General features: G+C 42.1%; 1 pseudogene; it reads left to right on the top strand.

The window, feature by feature from the left end:
• The first annotated feature begins 3,851 nt into the window (after positions 1–3,851).
• On the top strand, positions 3,852–4,982 carry LOC101610142 (annotated as a pseudogene).
• The last annotated feature ends 15,308 nt before the right edge of the window (positions 4,983–20,290 follow it).

The following is a 20,290-nucleotide window of genomic DNA, read 5'->3' as shown; positions in this document are numbered from 1 at the left end:
AGAAAGGGAGAGAGGGAGAGAGGGAGAAAGAGAATGGGCACTCCAGGGCCTTCAGCCACTACAAACGAACTCCAGACATGTGTGCCCCCTTGTGCATCTGGCTAACGTGGGTCCTGGGGAATCGAGCCTTGAACTGGGGTCCTTAGACTTCATAGGCAAGTGCTTAACTGCTAAGCCATCTCTCCAGTCCACATCGTGCCTTTTCAATATGAACTATGCTACTAAGTAACTAGATAGTGATGGAAAAAAGCAGATTATGGGATACTCTATCACTTGACCCAGATTCCTAAATAGGTAAGTTATACATTAAGTGGATGAAAGAGATTTAAGACTTAAATGATGCATTAAAACATTTTAAAAGCCAAATATGGTTGTGCCTGCCTATAATCTCAGCACTTAAGTGTTAGAGGCAAGGAGATCAGGAATTCAAGGCCAGCCTCAGGTACACAGTGAGTTCGAGGCCAGCCTGGGCCCTATATTTTTAAAAAAGTGCCAGGTATGTGGTGTGAGCCTTTAACCAGATCACTTGGGAGGCAGTGGTAGGAGAATCACTAGGAGTTTGAGGCCAGCCTGGGACTACAGAGTGAGTTCTAAGTCAGCCTGGGCTAGAGTGAGACCCTACCTCAAAATAAAAGTAAAAATGAAATTGGTTTTTAAGTAGAGAGGGGCTGAAGAGATGACTTAGTGGTTGATGTGCTTGTCTGTGACACCTAAGAACCCAAGTTTGATTCCCCAATGCCCACATAAACCAGATGCACATGGTGGCACATGAAGCTTGTTTGCATTGGCTAGAGGCTCTGGTGTGCCGATTCTCTTTCTTTCTATCTGCCTCACTTTCTCTTAAATAAATAAATAAACAAATAAAATTTCACTATGGCCCTGGTTATTACTCAAAAAGTCAATTAGGGCTGGAGAGATGGCTTAGTGGCTAAGGCACTTGCCTATGAAGCCTAAGAGCCCATGTTTGACTCCCCAGATCCCACCTAAGCCAGACACACAAGGTGATGCATGTGTGCAAGGTCATGCATGTACACAAGGTGGCACAAGCATCTGGGGTTTGATTGCAGTGGATGAAGGCCCTGACCCTCAAATTCTCTTTCTCTCTTTCACTCTCTCTGTCTCATGAAAAAAGAAATGGAAATGTCTGACCAGAGAATGCTGCTTAAAGGATTCTCTGCTCAAAAAGAAAATCAATTAACTATGTTTTTTTGAGAGTGATAGTCTCCAAGAGTCTGAAAATCTCTGTCCTCCAAGTTTCCATTTGTCACACACAGACTGGCAGGTAGGTGGGCCAGACCCATTGCTCTAGTAACAGTTGAGGTTTACATAAGCTGCAAGGCTCTCTCTCAGTTTAAACCTTATTGATCTGTACAATTCTCAGCTTAGAATGGCTGAAGTTGTCTTGTATTTGAATTCCTACATCAGTGTCTCTGTGTATATATGTTAACTTTTTGTCACTATAATAATTACCAGAGACAATCAACTTATCAAGAGAAAAGGTTTATTCAGCTCAGTTCTAGAGCTTTCAGGCCAGAGTCAATCAGCCCTGTTGCTTTGGGCATGAGCACATGATGGGGCAACATTTCTCACCTCATGTGAGAGGATGAGGAAAGGGGTGGCTTCCCAGTATCCCATTTGAGAACATTTCTCCAAAGACCTTAAGGTACCTCACTAGGCCCCACTTGTTTTTCCTTTCAGATAAAGTGTTTATTACAGCTGACAAAGTAGCAGCCTGAAGGAAAGTTTCAGCCCACCCGAGGAGAGTGAAGTATTCACCCCAGGACCCCAGACCATTCAATGGTGCCACCCATTTTTAGGGTGGGACCTCCCTCACATCAGTTAAGGCAGTCTAGAAAATCCCTCACAGACATGTCCAGTGGTTTTCTCTTGAGTGATTCTAGATTCCATCAAGTTGATATCAATATTAATTATCATATCTTTCTTTTTTTGTTATGTCCCAGCATAGCTCACAGCTACTTTATTCTTTTTTATGTTTTTTATTATTATTAACAACATATTTCATATGGATAAATCATGTGTTGGTACCCTCTCTTCCCTTGTTCCTGCCCCCATTCCATTGGGGACACTCCTTAGTGGGGTTGTTAGTATTCCCTGTGGGGTTGTGGTTAATGCATTGTGGGAGCAGCAGTCAGTTAGTTTTGAGGGGAGGGAATGCCTCTGGACATGATGTCTCAACCCGTGGCTCTTACAATCTTTCTGCCCCCCCTTCCTCAAAATTCCCTGAGCTATGGTGGGTGAGTTTTAAGTCTATTTCAGTGGTGAGCTCTTAGGAGCCTCTGGATCTCTGCTTTGGTAGGTTGACTATCCTCAGGGTCTGTCTCCGGCACCCTGGCATTGATTACCAGGATCAGCATGGAAGCAGCACTCTTGGCTCATCTCTCCATTCTTCTGTGGATTCAGTTGTGGCTTGGCTGAAGTGCAAGGGGTAGTTTATCTCCTCCGGTCTCAGTACCTTCTGAAGAAAAAGAATAGATTCTCCAACAGAGTGAAGTTAGCATAGCTTAAATGGGATAAGCATTATTAATTTAGGGAGAATTTGATGTATGCAACCCGTCTTTTAGCCAAAGACGACTGAAAGCTTGACACTGGAGGCATAATCTGTGTCTTCATAGGATTCTGATCTGGTTCCCAATTCCAGATATGGGTTGCTTTTACACTGAGCAGATTGCTTAGTCAATCAGAAAGCTATTGGTTACCCACTGAGATTGTGTGCCACTATTGCATTGGCATGCACATCCTGTCAGGGTGTTTGCTTCTGAATAGCTTAGACCATTTTTGGCCATTTTATCCCAGTAGCTCATGTAGCACTTTCTAGCACTAGACAGGCTGTCTGGGGACTGGATTTCCTCTGAATTCCAGCCAGATCTCTTCCTGCTCTGTGTCAGCAGCCTATGGTATCTTCAGCAATAGGGTCTTAGCTTTTGCCTCAGGTGGGTAATCAAGTGCTGTGACAGAAAGCTGTCTTGATTTGGGGACCTCGTAGGTCTCTCCGATCAACAGCTCAATGTGGGTAGCAACCAGTCACTGGTACTGGCAGTTCCAGGCCAGAGACAGAAAAAAATTTTCTTTTAAGCTTAGGCTTCATGCCATCCTCATGAAGGTCCTAGCTTTCAGGTGCTCCCCCATACTTCTGTTGAGTCTTATATCTTTCAGGCTATCCCCAAGGATAAAGGTTGGCGGAATGTAAACATGTACAACCACCATGGAAATGAATATGGAGATTCCTGAAAAGGATGAACATAGATCTACCAACAGACCCAGTTATTCCCTTACTGGGCATTTATCCTAAATGCTCCTTGCATCAATACAGAGACATTTTCTCAACCATGTTTATAGCCACTCAATTCATTATAGCTAAGAATTGGAATCAACCCAGATGCCCATCATTGGACGAATGTACAATGAAGTTGTGGTACATTTACCCAATGAAATTCTACTCAGCAGTAAGAAAAACATGATACAACAAAATCTGTATAAAAATGGACAGACTTGAAACAGATCATACTCAGTGAACTCACACAATCACAGAAAGACAAATGCCTCATGGTGTCACTTATCTACGGTTCCTAACCTGGGCCAGCTCCAGTTGCTGACATACCTGATAGGCAACTCAAGGCCCAGACAATAGGGATATAAGGGTTGGAGGGAGGAGAAATGGGGGGGGGGGGAGCCAAAACTAAATCCAAATTGAGCTGGTACCATAGAAACCTTTTAAAATGGTGGAGTAGCAACGTGGTACTGTTAGTATTAAGGCTCAGGACCAGCTTTGATTCCGGTCTCCGCAGTGTCAGTGACTGCTGAGCGACGAGCATGGAGGACAGCTGTCCAAGATGCAGAATATCAAAATCTTCAGTGCTAGCTCCCACCAGGACCTGTCACAGAAAATTGCTGACCGACTGGGCCTGGAGCTGGGCAAGGTGGTGACTAAGAAGTTCAGCAACCAGGAGACCTGTGTGGAAACTGGAGAAGATGTCTACACTGTTCAGAGTGGTTGTGGTGAAATAAATGACAATCTAAAACTGGAGCTTTTGATCATGATTAATGCCTGCAAGATTGTTTCAGACGTCATCCCATGCTTCCCATATGCCAGGCAGCATAAGAAGGATAAGAGCCATGCTCCAATCTTAGCCAAGCTTGTTGCAAATATGCTGCCTGTAGCTGGTGCAGATCATATTATCACCATGGATCTACATGCTTCTCAAATTCAGGGCTTTTTTGATATCCCAGTGGGAAATTTATTTTTATTTATTTGACAGATAAAGAGAGAGAGAATGGGTGTACCAGGGCCTCCAGCCACTGCAATTGAACTACAAACGTGTAAGTCCCCTTGTGCATCTGGCTAATGTGGGTCCAGGGGAACTGAACCTGAGTCCTTTGGCTTTGCAGGCAAATGCATTAACTGCTAAACCATCCCTTCAGTCCCACAGTGGACAGTTTATATGCAGAGCCAGCTGTCTTAAAGTGGATAAGGGAGAATATCTCTGAATGGAGGAATTGTACTATTATCTCATCTGATGCTGGTGGAGCCAAGAGAGTCACCTCCATTGCAGACCAGTTGAATGTGGACTTTGCCTTGATTCACAAGGAACGGAAGGCGGCCAATGAAGTGGACTGTATAGTGCTGGTAGGAGACGTGAAGGATCAGGTGGCTATCCTTGTGGATGACATGGCCGACACTTGTGGTACAATTTGTCGTTCTGTTGACAAACTTCTTTTAGCTAGAGCTACTGGAGTTTATGCCATCTTGACTCATGGCATCTTTTCTGGCCCAGCAATTTCTTACATCAACAATGCATGCTTTGAAGCCATTGTAGTCACCAATACCATACCTCAGGAGGACAAAATGAAGCACTGCTCCAAGATACAGGTGATCGACAGACATCTCGATGATCCTTGCAGAAGCCATCAGAACTCACGATGGGGAATCTGGTTCCTACCTGTTTAACCATGTCCCTTTATAATAGAGTAACTTACGAAACTTTTTTAAAAAATAAGTCAACCCTACCCCTTGTTTTTTCTTGGTATTTGATGGAAAATTCATCAGAAGCCCAGCTTGTTCAAGTGCAGTATTTTATATGTTCATATATAAATATATATATACACACATATATATACATACATCCCATACCCATACTAGGTATATCAGAATTGACCCTGTATTGGAGAGAGATTGAGGTTTACTGCTGGGACTTCCTGTGTTTTCTGGTTTCCTTGGTTATTTAATGAGCCTTGCAGCTTTAACTCGAGCTCAACTGCTGCAAGATGTGCACATTTGTTTTGAAAGTGTTCTGTCAGTCGCTTTGAGTGTGTTTGGCATAGAACGACTAGCAACAAAGCTAATGTGTGACAAGTTCGCTAAGGTCTGTGCTACACGACAGCAAGAGCCCTGGGCAGCCGCAGAGTCCCAGTAGTTGAGCGCCCTGCAAAGCTGCGGCAGGCAGCTCGCTCAGTGCAGCAATTGCTTGTTGGGAGGACGAAGCCTGGCTCCCCATCATCTGCTTGACTATGTAGCTTGGATTTTTTTTGTACTCATTCCTTTCTGTTTGGCTTTATCTTCAGCCATCTAGACGCTTTCCTGGCCAAGCATCTTCTCGGGCCCAAATGCCCATTGTACCATAGTCTTCTATGAGGCTGACTACTTCCTGCTATGTAACTGCTAGTATTCATATTAATACCTGCCGTAGCGTAATCTTCCTCAGTCTACTACCACTGCAGCAGCAGGTTTTAAGTGGCGTCATAGTGCCTTTTTCTTAGAATTTAAATTTTATCTTCCTCAGATCCATATGGTCTCTCAAATAAACTAAGGTTTCTGTTTAAAAAAATAACCATTTTTACATGTTCTGTTGTTATTGTTGGTGTTTATTTCTGTGTTGGATTAGACAGGCTCTTTCTTGCTGGGCATCCCAGTGATGGCCTCAAGCTTGTAATGCTCCATCTGAGTGTTTCCAGGCTCTTGGCATCTTGTTTGGAGAACTGAAGAAGCACATATGGATAATGTAGAGACAAGAGGCCTGACTAGAGAGCCAAGCAAAAGTACAGAAGGGGTTGGGGAAGGATCAGTGGGCTCCTTGAGTCAGAATATTCAAGTGCAGCAGGTTACTGCTGGACCTTCTTTTTGTGGAGGTCTAGGAGGATGAGTGGGGCTGGTTGTTAGCCGTGGTCTTTCTACGATCACTGGCAGGCTTAGGTTTTGTAAGCTTTTCTCTACTGCACAGTCCTTTCCCATCATGCATCTGATTTACTCATATTTGGCACAATTACACATGGGTATAAAATGGTAAGTAAGGGAATCTTTCTTGAAAGTTTACTCAGAGGACAATTTGCCTGATGTTGCATGTACCCACAACTGGTTTGGGCTGGATTGGCCCCTGCATTTATCTCCAAGATATATCCCAGAATATGTTTGAGGGGAAATTGACCACAAAAGGGAGTTAGCAATGACTGTTAGGGGAGACACTTAGTCCATTGCTTGGAGTAGGGTGTGTGTATGTACCATTCAGTGCAGGTGAGTGTCCCAAGTTGCCAGGTGCATTGTTAGGAGAGGGGTGTGTACATAGCCCAAGCCAAGAGGGGTTTCAGGATGCTAAGCCATTCCCCATGTTTCCCTGCCTCACTATTCCCCTCATCTCCCAGGTTCTGGAGCCTTTGGGCTAAGTACCACCCAGTGGAGTCTGGACATTTTTTTTTTTTTTTACTGTAAAACAATATTTTTATTTGTATTTTGTAATTTTTTTTTAAAAAGCACACAAGTAAGCCCAGAAAGGAAAGAAAATACAACTGAGTCAGGGAAGCTATAAGATATAAGATAGCTATAAGAATATTAATATATAGATTAGATGTTGCTTAATGTGGTAACCTAGAAAGTTACTTTGCTTTAGATGTGCCAGGGTCTCTTGCCTCTGCAAATGAATGCCCATCTGACTTTTACGTGGGTGGCTGGGAAATTGGATCTGAGTCGTCAGGGCTTGCAAGCAAGTGCCTTCAACTACTGAACAATCTCTCCAGCCCTATTTTATATTTCTCTGGGTGTATTATGTGGTATTTCTTTGTGTTCTTGGAGTGAGCAAGTCACTAGCTGGTCACCCTCACTGCAGTTGCTTTTTAAAAATATTTCTATGTCTTTATTTGCAAGCAGAGAGAGACAGAGAGAATGGGTGTCAGGGCCTCTAGGTGCTGCAAACAAATTCCCAGAGACATGTGTCACTTTGTGCATCTGGCTTTACATGGGTACTGGTAAATCGAACCCAGGTAGTTAGGCTTTTCAGGCAAGTGCCTTAACCGTTGGACCATCACTCCAGCCCCTACTTTTGAAGTATTTTTCTGTAACTCCAAGATCATATTTTATGCTTTTATCCATTTCTATTCTCCAACCAGTCACACAGAATTTTGGTAGTAGGAATACAACCCAAGGGATGTCAGAGGAAAGTATGTGGCATTTCTGGAGACTACATTTGCAAGTAAATATGGAGAGATGGCTGACCTCTCTCTCTCTCTCCACAACCTTGTCAACATTCTCTTTAGCAGTTGCTGAGGAATCACTGCTCCCTGGCCTCAGCCACCCTGCTTCCGCCTTCTTTTCCTCTTCCTAGTCTGGACATTTTTCATTTTAAAAGACACTATCAGAGTTAGGTCTGTAGCTCAGTGGTAGAACCATTGTCTAGCCTTTGCAAGGATGTGGGTTTGAACCCCAGAATCACAAGCAAAAGCAACAGATGCAAGCAAATTGCCATTGTGAAAAAACATACCAATATGTAGTCTTAACCATAGTATAGAACATGATACCTTGGCCCATACTCTGAGGCTTTCTCTCATTATGATGTCATTGGTCCTAAAAAAAAAAATCATTACCATCTTATTTCCTAATTTGTCATTTTTATGCTCTCATTTAAACCGTTTACGTTAGTGAACAAAATAAGTTTAATTATGGCATTTTCATACAAATAGATTACCATACGTTGCTTATACCCCATCCCTCCTCTTTTCTTCTTCTTCCCTCTCTTGCTTCTCCTCTTCGTCCCCTCAAGTAGTCCCTCTTCTGCTTTCATGTCACATCTATAGATACAGATTCTGCATATGTATGCATATATATTTATTTAAATTTACATTTGTATATTAGAAAATATGAAATCTTTGTCTAAGTCTGGCTTATTTTGCTTAACATGCTAATTCTCTAGTTGCATATTTTAAAATTTTATTTATGTATTTGAGAGTGACAGAGAGAGAAAGAGGCAGATAGAGAGAGAGAGGGAGAATGGGTGCACCAGGGCTTCCAGCCACTGCAAATGAACTCCAGATGCGTGTGCCCCCTTGTGCATCTGGCTAATGTGGGTCCTGGGGAATTGAGCCTCGAACCAGGGTCCTTAGGCTTCACAGGCAAGTGCTTAACCGCTAAGCCATCTCTCCAGCCCGAGTTGTGTATTTTTCCTGTAAATGATATAATTTTATACCATTATGTATATATAACTCATTAACTTATTTTCATTATGCATTCATCTGCGGGTGGGCATCTAGGCTGCTTGCATACCTTTGCTCTTGTGATTAGTATTTCAATAAACAGGCATATCCAAGGATCTAAGCATCTCTGTGCTATGCTTACTTCAATGCTCAGGAGTGGGCACATACCCGAGGGATCTCTATACAGATTTCCAGAGCGGCTACCCCAGTTCACACTCCCACCAGTACTGTAAAAGCGTTCTTTTTTTTTTTTTTCACCACATTCTTACCAACATCTGTTGTCATTTGCTTTCTTGATGTGAGCCACTCTGATTTGGGTAAGATGGAATATTAATGTAGTTTTAATTTGCACCTCCCTGCTGGCTAAGGATTTTGAATATCTTTCAAATACTCATTTCCCATTGGCTTTATAATTTCTTCTTCCTCTCTTTTTTTTCCTTTTCCTCCTTCTTCTCTAGCTCTTCCTTCTCCCTTTTCTCTTTTGAGACAGGGTATCATGCATTCCAGTAGGCTGACCTCAAATTTGCTATGTAGTCAAGCTGACCTTGAACTTCTGATTTTCCTCATGATTTTCACCTTATGAGTGCTGGAATTACAGGAGTGTACCACTCTGCTGGCTTATGTGGTGTGAAGGATTGACCCAGGCCTTCATGCATAGGCATGCACTCTACCAATTAAACCAACTAAACTATGTCCTGACCTTCAGTTTTCTTTTGAGAACTGTTTGTTCATTTGACCATTTATTTTTTTTTAATTTTAATTTTATTTTTTATTTGAGAGTGACAGACACAGAGAGAAAGACAGATAGAGGGAGAGAGAGAGAATGGGCGCGCCAGGGCTTCCAGCCTCTGCAAACGAACTCCAGACGCGTGCGCCCCCCTGTGCATCTGGCTAACGTGGGACCTGGGGAACCGAGCCTCGAACCGGGGTCCTTAGGCTTCACAGGCAAGCGCTTAACCACTAAGCCATCTCTCCAGCCCTCATTTGACCATTTATTGACTGGGTAGTCTCTTTTTCAAGTTTTGGTGGGTGGTGTTTAGTTTTTGGAATTCTTCCTAGGTCCTAGGTATTAATCCTTATCTGATGAATAGTTGGCGAACATGCTCTCTAATTCTGTCAGTGATCTCTTCACTGTGCAGAGTTTTGCTTTGGCTGTGCAGAAGTCATTCAATTTCATGTAATACCACTTGTCAATTCTTGCAATTTTTTCCTGAAGTATTGGAGTTCTTTTCAGAAAGTCTTCACCTATGCCTTTATCTTGTAGTGTTACCCTCAGTTTTCCCTCTCAGTGTCAGAATTTCAGGTCTTACATTAAGGTCTTTGATCCATTGTGTCTTGATTTTTTTTTTTTTTTTTTTTTTTGGTTTATCGAGGTAGGGTCTCACTCTGGCTCAGGCTGACCTGGAATTCCCTATGTAGTCTCAGGGTGGCCTCGAACTCTCGGAGATCCTCCTACCTCTGCCTTCCAAGTGCTGGGATTAAAGGCGTGCACCACCACGCCGGCCTTTTTTTTTTTTTTTTTTTTTTTTTTAACAAAGAAGTGGGGATCTGGTTTTATTTGTCTACATGGGTAAATAAAAGAAAGGAAAAAAGAAGAATACTATGCAGAATTTTGCTAAAAGTATAGTAAAAAGAAAAGGAGGACTAAAAGGGGCAAGTAAAAAAGAAAAATTAAAAAATATTTTATTTTATTAATTTATTTTTTCAAGGAGAGAGAGAGAGAAAGAAAGAAAAATGGACATGGCAGGGCTTATAGCCACTGAAAACTAACTCCAGATACATATGTGTTATTTTGTGTATCTGACTTTATGTGGCTACTGGGGAATTGAACCTGGCTTGTAGGCTTTGCAAGCAAGCTCCTTAATCCCTAGGCAATCTCTCCAGCCACTCCCGCCCCCCCGGCATAAGCTTTGGAGTAGTTTTTTCTGTGTCTTCTGAAGTTGGAGTCTGCCTGATGGCTGGTAAGGGTCAGTTCAACTTGGTCCTCCCAGTGATGTTTGAACTGGACAAGTGTCTGTTGTCTACCACACTGTCTTCACCTTTGTCACTTCCCTTCTTTGCCAGGCGCCTCTACTGGCACTTTAGCTGTTTGTAGTCTGTGAGCTGTACTGGTCTCCCACCCTCCTGTCACACTCCAGTGTGTTACCCCCTGGGGCAGCTAATGTTCTAATGGGGGAGGGGGCACCTCTTGAGTACACTCATAGCGCACATAGAGGACACACAGCCTGGATCTGTACAGGTGGACCTGTCTCTGCACTGTCAACTCCCACTAAGCATTTAGGTGCCCTGCTGGAGGCATGAGACTATCATAAGCATGGCTCTGAGTCTGGAGGGCGCCCACTGAGATTTTCTTGTGTCCTGGGACAAAGAATTGAACCAAGCTAGAACTAAGCTGGAAGCCTTCTCCCTGCTGACTAGCTGTCATAGTGCTGGAAAATGTTACGTAGCCTGCTGGGGGAGCAAAGTTACCAATAATCTTAACTGGCAGTGACCCTGCAAGCTGCACAACTGTCCAGCCAGGCAAGATGTGCCCACTAGTGCAATAGTGGCATGTCTGTTATGAGGGGATTTATTATTCATTTTTCCAATTTTGAACAATCGCTTACTTTACAAAGGTCATCAAGTAGTGCCTCTATCTGCTTCTCCCAACATGGCCACATTGATTCAATTTCTTCTTTCTGACCTTTTCTATTACTGTGCCTTGATCTTTGGCATATTGGATCAGATGGCCACATTTAGACTGTTGGGGCTGCTGTCTTCCTATTCTATGAACTAGTAAGGAATTTGAGATAAGTTCACTCTTTCTATTTATATGAACTCTCACATATAAGTTAAGGTTACCACATCTCACAAGACAGTGCAACTGTATAAAGTGTATACAAATGTGACTACATGTATATAATACATAAACACATATACTAGTCATGTATAAATATAGATTTAAAAACAAAGATTCTGTAGCTCTCATTTAGATTATCATTTGTCTTTTTAAAATTATTCAATTAATTAATTTGTTTGTTTTTCAAGGTAGGACCTCACTTTAGCCCAGGCTGCCCTGGAATTTACTATGTAGTCTCAGGGTGACTTGAATTCCTGCTTATTTGTGCTTTTCATGACCATTATCACCCAGTAGCTCCCATAACACTCTCCATTACCTTTATTTGTCATTATTTCATATTTTTCTTTATTGCTAAGAAGAACTCCATTTTGTAAATGTACCACATCTTCATTATCCATTCATCAATTGACAGGCATCCGAGTTGATTCCAATTCCTAGGTATTGTGAATAGAACAGCAATAAACATAGTTGAACAAATATCTCTGATGTGGAGAGTGGAGCCTTTAGAATAGATACCAAGGAGTGGAATAGCTGGGTCAGATAACAAGTCAATTTTTATCTTTGTCAGAAATCTCCATAAGAATTTCCTTCGTGGTTGTACAAGTTTGCACTTCCAACCAATAGTGAATGAATGTTTCTCTTTCCCCACAGCCTCATCAATATTTATTGTCATTCATTTTTTTGATGATTGCCATACTGTCAGGATTAAGACATAATCTCAAAGTTTTATTTACATATTATGTGTTTATTTATTTATTTATTAGAGAAAGAGAGAGAGGGAGAGACTGGGCACACCAGGGCCAGTAACCACTATGAACAAATATCACATGCATGCATCACCATGTGCATCTGGATTACTGGGATCTGGGGAATTGAACATGTGTCCTTTGGCTTTGCAGGCAAGCACCTTAACTAGGTCATGTCTCCAGCCTTCAAAGTTTTACTAATTTGCATTTCCCTGATGATTAAGGTTGAATATTTCTCTAAATGAGTAATGGTTGCTTGTATTTTCTCCTTTGAGAATTCCTTGTTTAGTTCTCTGCCTCATTTTTTTGAGTGCATTGTTTGATTTTTTTATTGCTTAGTTTTTTTGAATTCTTTGTAGATTCTAATAGTCATTTGCAATTTAAAAGTTAGACTATTGATCTGATGATGCAGAAAGTAACAGTTTAGTTATATAATGACTTTTAATTAAAAAAAGCTCATATACAGAGTAAGCTTATCAGAGCCTGAACATTGCTATTTGTTAGTATTGTAGTCTCTGTAATTTCTGGTAGGAAAGAAACCTTAACATGAAAACAGTTTAGACATATACACACATATGCCTTCATCATTTCATTTGTATCATAACCTTAATAAAATGTTACATACATTATTTGTATGTGGTGGTGGTTTGAATGCAAATCTATGTCCCTCATATACTCAGGTATTTTAAAATATTTGTATTTTACTTATTTGTAAGCTGAGAGAAGGAAAGAGAGAATGAGATGTGAGAGAAAAGGAATGGGCATGCCAGGGAAGGGCGAGGTAGGGTGCCTCCCCTAGAAGCTTATCTACCATTTCCAAGTGCTTGGGGAAAGCCAAAAGGGTAGGAGGTGGAAGGAAGGAAGGAAGGAAGGAAGGAAGGAAGGAAGGAAGGAAGGGATGGTGATATCCTTCTAGTTCCTCCTTTCTGGTGGTAGAGAAGTCTGAATGCTTTTTGTGTCCTTTGAGTTAAAGATGTTAAGAAATTACAGACACACATCTTACCCTGTGTCTCTCTGTTTACCAGCTGTCATATGCACAGATCGGAGTCTGAAGGACACCGACTGAGATTTCCAGGTTCATGTATCCTAGAACCAAAAAGTGGACCAGGTCCACGTGGATAGTAATAGAAATAGAGACAGTTTGTTAACAAAGAAAAAGGTTCTCCTCCAAATGGAAACAGGCCAGAAAGCTGGGACAGAGAGGACCACAGGAGTCCTGATCTTAATAGGATATTTCCATAGTGCCTGTCTTGTCCTGTGTTCACACATCATGGGATTTGTTTTTTCCTGTGTACTCTGTTTGTGACATGAAAGCTGGGTAAAGAGGGATTTCCAGTCTTCCTGTCCTTGGTTTCCTTTATATGTTAACACTGCTGCCTTTCTTCACACCCTCCTCTCCTGCCACAAGACCCGCCTCTTCTTTCCAACTAGTTCTTCTACTTTGAAGTCACTTTTTTTCTCTCTCTTCTCTAGCATCCAAGATGAAATGCTGATGGGCCTAATATTGGGAGAGTCTTGTGCAGATAATGAGTGCCACTGTCAGGTCACAGAATCAATGGTCACTTCCTGTCTTGGAGATAGTGTTTTAAGGTACTCCTCTGGCTCTTATTTTCTTTCTGCCCCCTCCCCAATGTTCCCTGAGCCTTGGAGGGGGTGATATAGATGTCCCATTCAATACTGAGTGCTCCAATAGCAACTATGGCTTCTGACAGTACCGGGAAATATATATATATATCATGTTGTCAAATGTGTCCTTCAAAATAAAAGAATTTCAAATCGTGTTTCTCACAGGCTTTTGCCCTCTTTCTCAATGATTGGCAGGGATTTCTCCCTTGGACCAGACCATGGGCAGAAAGCTGCTTGGCTTAGGAGTCACCTGTTCAGTTTCTCTCCTCCATTTTGTCATCTGGTCTAGGTCACCTGCTTTCTGCGGTACTGGGGATTGAACCCAGGGCTTCACACATGCTAGGTAAGTGCTCTGCCACTAGACTACGCCTCCAGCCCCAGCGCATCTCACTCTGAGCATAAGCCAGTATACCCTAGAAGGCTATAAAATTCCCTCATTGAACAAACATCTAAGTTTCTGATTTTCGGCAGGTTTGGGGTAGCTGTGAGGCTCTGTTTTCTAACAAGTTTCCAGTGGACACAAAAGCTTTGTGTTGGGACGAGACTTGGAGAAGCGCTGCTCTCGAGAACCCACGAGCTAGTCCTTGTCTTTAGTGCTTACCTGGGACCCATCACATCTTCTCTCTGGGCTCCTCCCACAGCTGCTTTTTCCCATGCCCCTCATGAATCTTTCCTCACCCACTTTCCAGAGGGAGGTCAACAGTGGATCATGGAATTCCTCTTACTATTCCTTCCAGTTCTTTCCTTCTAGACTTTCAGTCACTTTATGACATTCCACATTCAGTCAGCACTCTCTGATCTCCTGCACTCTGGCCATTGGTAGCTAGGAAGTGCTGTGTTCTCTCTCACCCAGTGTACTTTGCATGTGCTGTGTTCTCTTCCTTGAATTCTCTTCTTTTGCTCCTTACAATGGCACTTGATGAATTTGGTGAGATGGAAAATTGAGTCACATTTCCTTTTTCAAAAACATTAAAAAATTTATTTATTTTTTATTGACAACTTCCATGATTGTAAACAATATTCCATGGTAATTCTCCCCCACTTTCCCCTTTGAAACTCTACTCCCTTTCATATCCCCTCCCCCTTTCAATAAGTCTTTCTTTTATTTTGATATCACCATTTTTTCCTCCTATTATGATAGCCTTGTGTAGGTAGTATTAGGCACTATGAGGTCATGGATATCCATGCCATTTTGTGTCAGGAGGAGCACATTATAAGGAGTTCTACCTTCCCTTGGCTCTTACATTCTTTCCACTGCCTCTTCCTCAATGGACCCTTAACCTTGGAAGATGTAATATACTTCAGAGATGAGCAATCCTCGATCACTTCTCAGCACCATGGTGCCTTCTGAGTCATCCCAAGGTCACTGCCATCTGAAAAGTGAAGGTTCTCTAACCAAAAGTGAGAGTAGCATCAATATATGGGTACGAACATTAAGAGAAGTGCTTACTGGGAAGTTTGATGAGCATAGTATACACATTTAGCCAGACAGCAGCAGACGTTACACCCCTAGGGCTCATGACCACCCCTGTTGTAGGTGTTCAGTATCAGGGATGTATTCACTTCTGTGGAGCGGGCCTCCAGTCATATTAGAGGGTGGTTGGTTTTCCCTATAACAGACATGCCACTATTGTACCCATTGGCTCATTTGGCCTGGCTGGCCAAATATAAGGCTTGCAGTGTCCACTGTTGATTATTGTCACTGGTGATTTCTCTCTCTCCCATTGAACTGCATGCAGTGTGACTTTTACAGCTTTCTGTCCGCTGGTCTACATGGAGCAGGTTTTCAGCTTAGTTCCAGCAGAATTTCTCAGTGGCCTTGAAGCCCAAGTGTGGAGTCTTCAGCAATAGGGTCTTACCATCTATTCCTGGTGGTAAATGAAGGGCCTCGGCAATGGAGTGTAATGTTCTGGGAGCATCGGGGACCTCCCTGGCCAACAACTCACTGGAAGGTATCCCATCCCTGGCACTGAAAATTTTCTAGTAACAATCTATGGCTCCTGAGTGTTTCATTGTCCTAAAAAGTAGGTTTCCATATGACTTATTTATATCCTCTTAGATTTTGATCATCTCTCCCTCCCTCTACCTTTCCTTTATTCAATTTAAAAAATTTTTATTTATTTATTTGGAAGCAGAGAAAAACACAAGAGAAAGGAGAGAGAGAAAGAGAAAGGGAAATTGAGAGAGAGAGAGAATGGGAGAATGGACATGCCAGGGCCTCCAGCCACTGTAAATGAACTCTAGACATACACTATGCCTTTGTACATCTGGGTTTATGTGGGTCCTGGGGAATTAAACCTGGGCTGGCAGGGTTTGTAAGCAAGTATCTTTAACCACTGAGAAATCTCTTCAGCCTTGAATCACATTTACTCATAGGGTTAGATCATTCACCTTGATGACTGAACCTAAGTGACTTCTAACACCACATAGCTATTCATTTTGGGCTCATTAAGTAGCCCCCAGGAACACTGTACGAAACAGTTCAAGCTGGACGTAGTGGCACACACCTTTAATCCCAGTACTCAGGAGGCAGAGGTAGGAGGATTACCATGAGTTCGAGGCCAGCCTGAGACAAATAGTGAATTCCAGGTCAGCCTGGGTTAGAGTGAGACCCTATCTCAAAAAAAAAAAAAAAAAAGAAAGAAAGAAAGAGTTCAACAGTTCATACTTTCCTTTGGAAAGAAAATGGGTGTTAAAGAAAATTATTTTCCTTTTCTTAACTTAAATTTTTTTTATTGACAACTTCCATAATTGTAGACAACAACCCATAGTAATTCCCTCTCTCCTCCCACTCTACATCATACTCCTTCCCCCTCAATCAGTCTTTCTTTCATTTTGATGTCATTATCTTATTCTCCTATTGTGATGGTCTTGTGTAGGTAGTGTTAGGCACTGCAAGATTATGATATCTAGGCCATTGTGTGTCTGCAGGGGCATGTTGTAATGAGTCCTACCCTTCCTTTTGCTCTTACCTTATTTTTTTCTTTATTTATTAAAAAAATTATTGACAACTTTCATGATTATAAACAATATCTCATGGTAACTCCCTCCTCCCCCCACTTTCCCTTTTGAAAAAACTCTGCTTTCCATCATATTCCCTGACCCTCTCAATCAGTTTCTCTTTTATTTTGATGTCATGATCTTTTCCTCCTATTATGATGGTCTTGTGTAGGTAGTGTCTGCCACCTCTTCTGCAATGGACCCTGAGCCTTGGAAGGTAAGATAGAAATATTTTGGTGCTGAACACTCTATCACTTCTTCTCAACACCATGGTGCCTTCTGAGTCATCCTAAGGTCACTGACATCTGAAAAGAGAAGCTTCTCTAACCAAAAGTAACAGTAGGATTAATACATAGGTATGAACATTAAGAGAAGTGCTTACTGGGAAGTTTGGTGAGCATAGTATATATGTTTAGCCAGACACCAGCAGACCTACATCCCTAGGGCTCATGGTTACCCCTGTTGAAGGTTTACAGTATCCAGGATATATTCCCTCCCATGAAGTGGGCCTCCAGTCCAATTAGAGAGTGGTTGGTTTGCCCCATAACAGGCATGCCACTATTGCACCTACTGGCCCATTTGGCCTGGCTGGCCAAATATAAGGTTTGCAGTGTCCACTGTTGAGTATCTCCACTTGTGATTTCTTTGTCTTCCATCGAACTGCCTGCTGTGTGGCTTTTTTTCAGCTTTCTCTCAGCTGGTCTACATGGAGGAGGTTTTCAGCTCAGCTCTAGCAGTATTTCTCAGTGATATTGCAGCAAAGAAAATTATTTTCTAACATCAATGCTTAAAATGAAGATGATATGAGTATCACAAGAATCCATATTTAGAATGCAGAAGTTTTACATAAATAAGCCATTCAGAAAATGAGATAACCTACATCATACACATGCTCTGTGTGGAAATCAGAAAAAAAAGGATCATCAGCATTTTTAATAACTTCACGTGGGAGCCGAGTGAATTCGTAGTCAGTATTACTCAGAGGTAATATAGTTTGGGATTTAACTTACTGGAAAACATTTTTAATTTTTTTTTTTTGTTTGGTTATTTGAGGTAGCTCAGGCTGACCTGGAATTCACTATATAGTCTCAGGGTGGCCTCAAACTCATGGTGATCCTCCTACCTCTGCCTCCCGAGAGGTGGGATTAAAGGCGTGCGCCACCACACCCAGCTATTTTAATAGTTTTATAGAATCATGACTTTACCCCAATATTTCTGTACTGGCTAAGGATCTAAAAAAGTCACTTCAAGTTTCTAAGAACAATTTTAATATTTGAGGGAGCTTATATGCTTTAGTGCCATTTGGGCACTAAGATTTGCAAAGATCTCCAGCTTTGTGCCTGGATGCTTACGCTCTGCATTGTATTTTGAGAATATCTCTTACCCTCCTGTTCTATGGGAAGCGGAGTGGCCCATAGCATGACTTAAAGGGATGGGGATAGACAGAGTGATGCACACCAGTGGAGAATGGAGAAGGGTCAGCCTATGCCTTGTTGCATAGCCCAGGCTCATGCAAATGAGCACGAGCAGAAGACAGGCTTCCTCAAGGGGGGATGGGACTAATACTTTGCACACATCTTTCAAACCTCTAACACAGGAATAAACTAGGAAGCAGAAGGATTCATTTTTCCATTTTGAATGTGACTAAGGCATCGTTATTGCTAGAATTCTTTTTTAATTGCTAGAATCCTGATCATATCATTAGGTAATAGGTAAAAATAAGGCTTACAGTGCATTTTTAAAATGAAGATTCTGAAAATTATATACTCTGTGGTAGACCAAGAATCAAGATTTCCTGACATCCAGCACTACCCTTTGTCTGTACAATTCCTTCTTTAATGAAGAAAATGACAGTAAATCTATACTGATGCAGTATTTTTATATGAAAGTGAGGATGAAGTGTGTGTGCAGATTACATTTTGAGTCAAGAATTTAACTGGCTTAAGCTTCACATTGGACTTGTCTTTTAAAAGTATTTACTCTATTTTATTATTATAGAGATAAAGAAGGAGGAAGGGACAGAGAAGAAGAGGCAGATAGAGAGAGTGGTTGCACCATGGCCTCCCACCCCTGCAATCAAACTTCAGATACATGCATCACTTTGTGCATCTGGCTTACGTGTGTATTGGGGAATTAAACCTAGGTACTTAGGTTTCACAGGTAGGTGCTTTAACTGTTAAACTATCTCTTAAAAATAGTTTTGCTTATTTTCAAGGAGAGAGAGAGAGAGAGAGAGAGGAAAAATTAGTGTTCCAGGGCTCATAGCTGCTATAAACTCTGGATGCATGTGCCACTTTGTGCATCTGCCTTTATGTGGGTACTGGGGAATCAAACTCAGGTCATTATGTTTTGTAGGTAAGTGCCTTAACCACTGAACCATCTCTCTAGCCCTATTGACTTCTCTTTATTTTTTCATGTGTATGTGTGTTGTGTCCATGCATGCATGTAGGTGTGTTCATAGGTAAGTGGACACACACGTGTGCAGGTGAATGGGGAGGCCAGAAGTCAATGTTACGTATCTTTCTCTGTCATTCTCTACCTTAATTTTGGACAGGGTCTCATAGTAAACCTGGAGCTCTTCAAGTTGGCCAGACTAGCTAGCCAGCAAGTCCTAGGGACCCTCTGATCTCCATCTCCCCAGCACTGGGATTATAGGCATGCACCCCTATGCCTGACTTTTTTTCCAAGGTAGGTTCTCATTCTATCCCAGGCTGACCTGCCACTCTGTAGTCCCAGGTTGGTCTCAAACTCACAGTGATCGTCCTACCTCTGATGCCCAAGTGCTGGGAATAAAGGCGAGTGCCTCCACACCTGGCTGTGCCTGACATTTTTATGTAGGTGCTGAGGATCCATGCTGAGGTCCTCATGCTTGTGTGGAAAGCACTTTACTCACTGAGCCGTCTGCTCAGCCCTCTCTCAATGGGCTTGTGAAGACAAATATAAATACTCCAGTTTTCACTTTTCATGGTTTTGACAAGCATAAAATTCAGTTGTCACAGTTTTGTTAAATAATCCAGTCTCCCAACAACTCAGTTCAGATTTCAGCTAAGATGGCATATTCACTGCAGAATGCAAACTGCAGAGTATGAACTCCACAAATCCCCATATAACTAACAGATTCAGGTCACCATTTGTGACCAATCACAACATTTCTTTCAAAGTCTGCATTGATTGGTCATTGCACTTCTATTCATTCACTGCCTGCAAAGGGTGCAATTGTGTTGCCTCCTAGTTTCTCAGTGGCAAGCCACGTGACATTTTATAAAAATGGATGATCAGGACTGGAGAGATAGCTTATCAGTTAAGGTGCTTGCCTGCGAAGCCTAAGGACCCATGTTTGACTCCCCAGATCCCATGTAAGCCAGATGCACAAGGTGATGCATGTGTAAGGTCATGCATGACTTGTTTGCATGTGTCTGGAGTTTGATTGCAGTGGCTGGAGGCCCTGGTGTGCCCATTCTCTCACTCTCTCTGTCATAAAAAAAGGACACTCAAATGGAAGAATTGGTCAACAAACTATATCAAGGATACAAACAGTGATAAAGATGTAAGTGAAATGTAAGTTAGATGCAAATGGAGTCACAGAAGAAATAGCTGGCCCTGG

This window comes from Jaculus jaculus, chromosome 3 (genome assembly GCF_020740685.1).
Source record: "Jaculus jaculus isolate mJacJac1 chromosome 3, mJacJac1.mat.Y.cur, whole genome shotgun sequence".
In the NCBI taxonomy this organism is placed as follows: Eukaryota; Metazoa; Chordata; class Mammalia; order Rodentia; family Dipodidae; genus Jaculus; species Jaculus jaculus.
The sequence above is the reverse complement of the archived record's forward strand: the minus strand, read 5'-3'. Positions and strand labels throughout refer to the sequence as shown.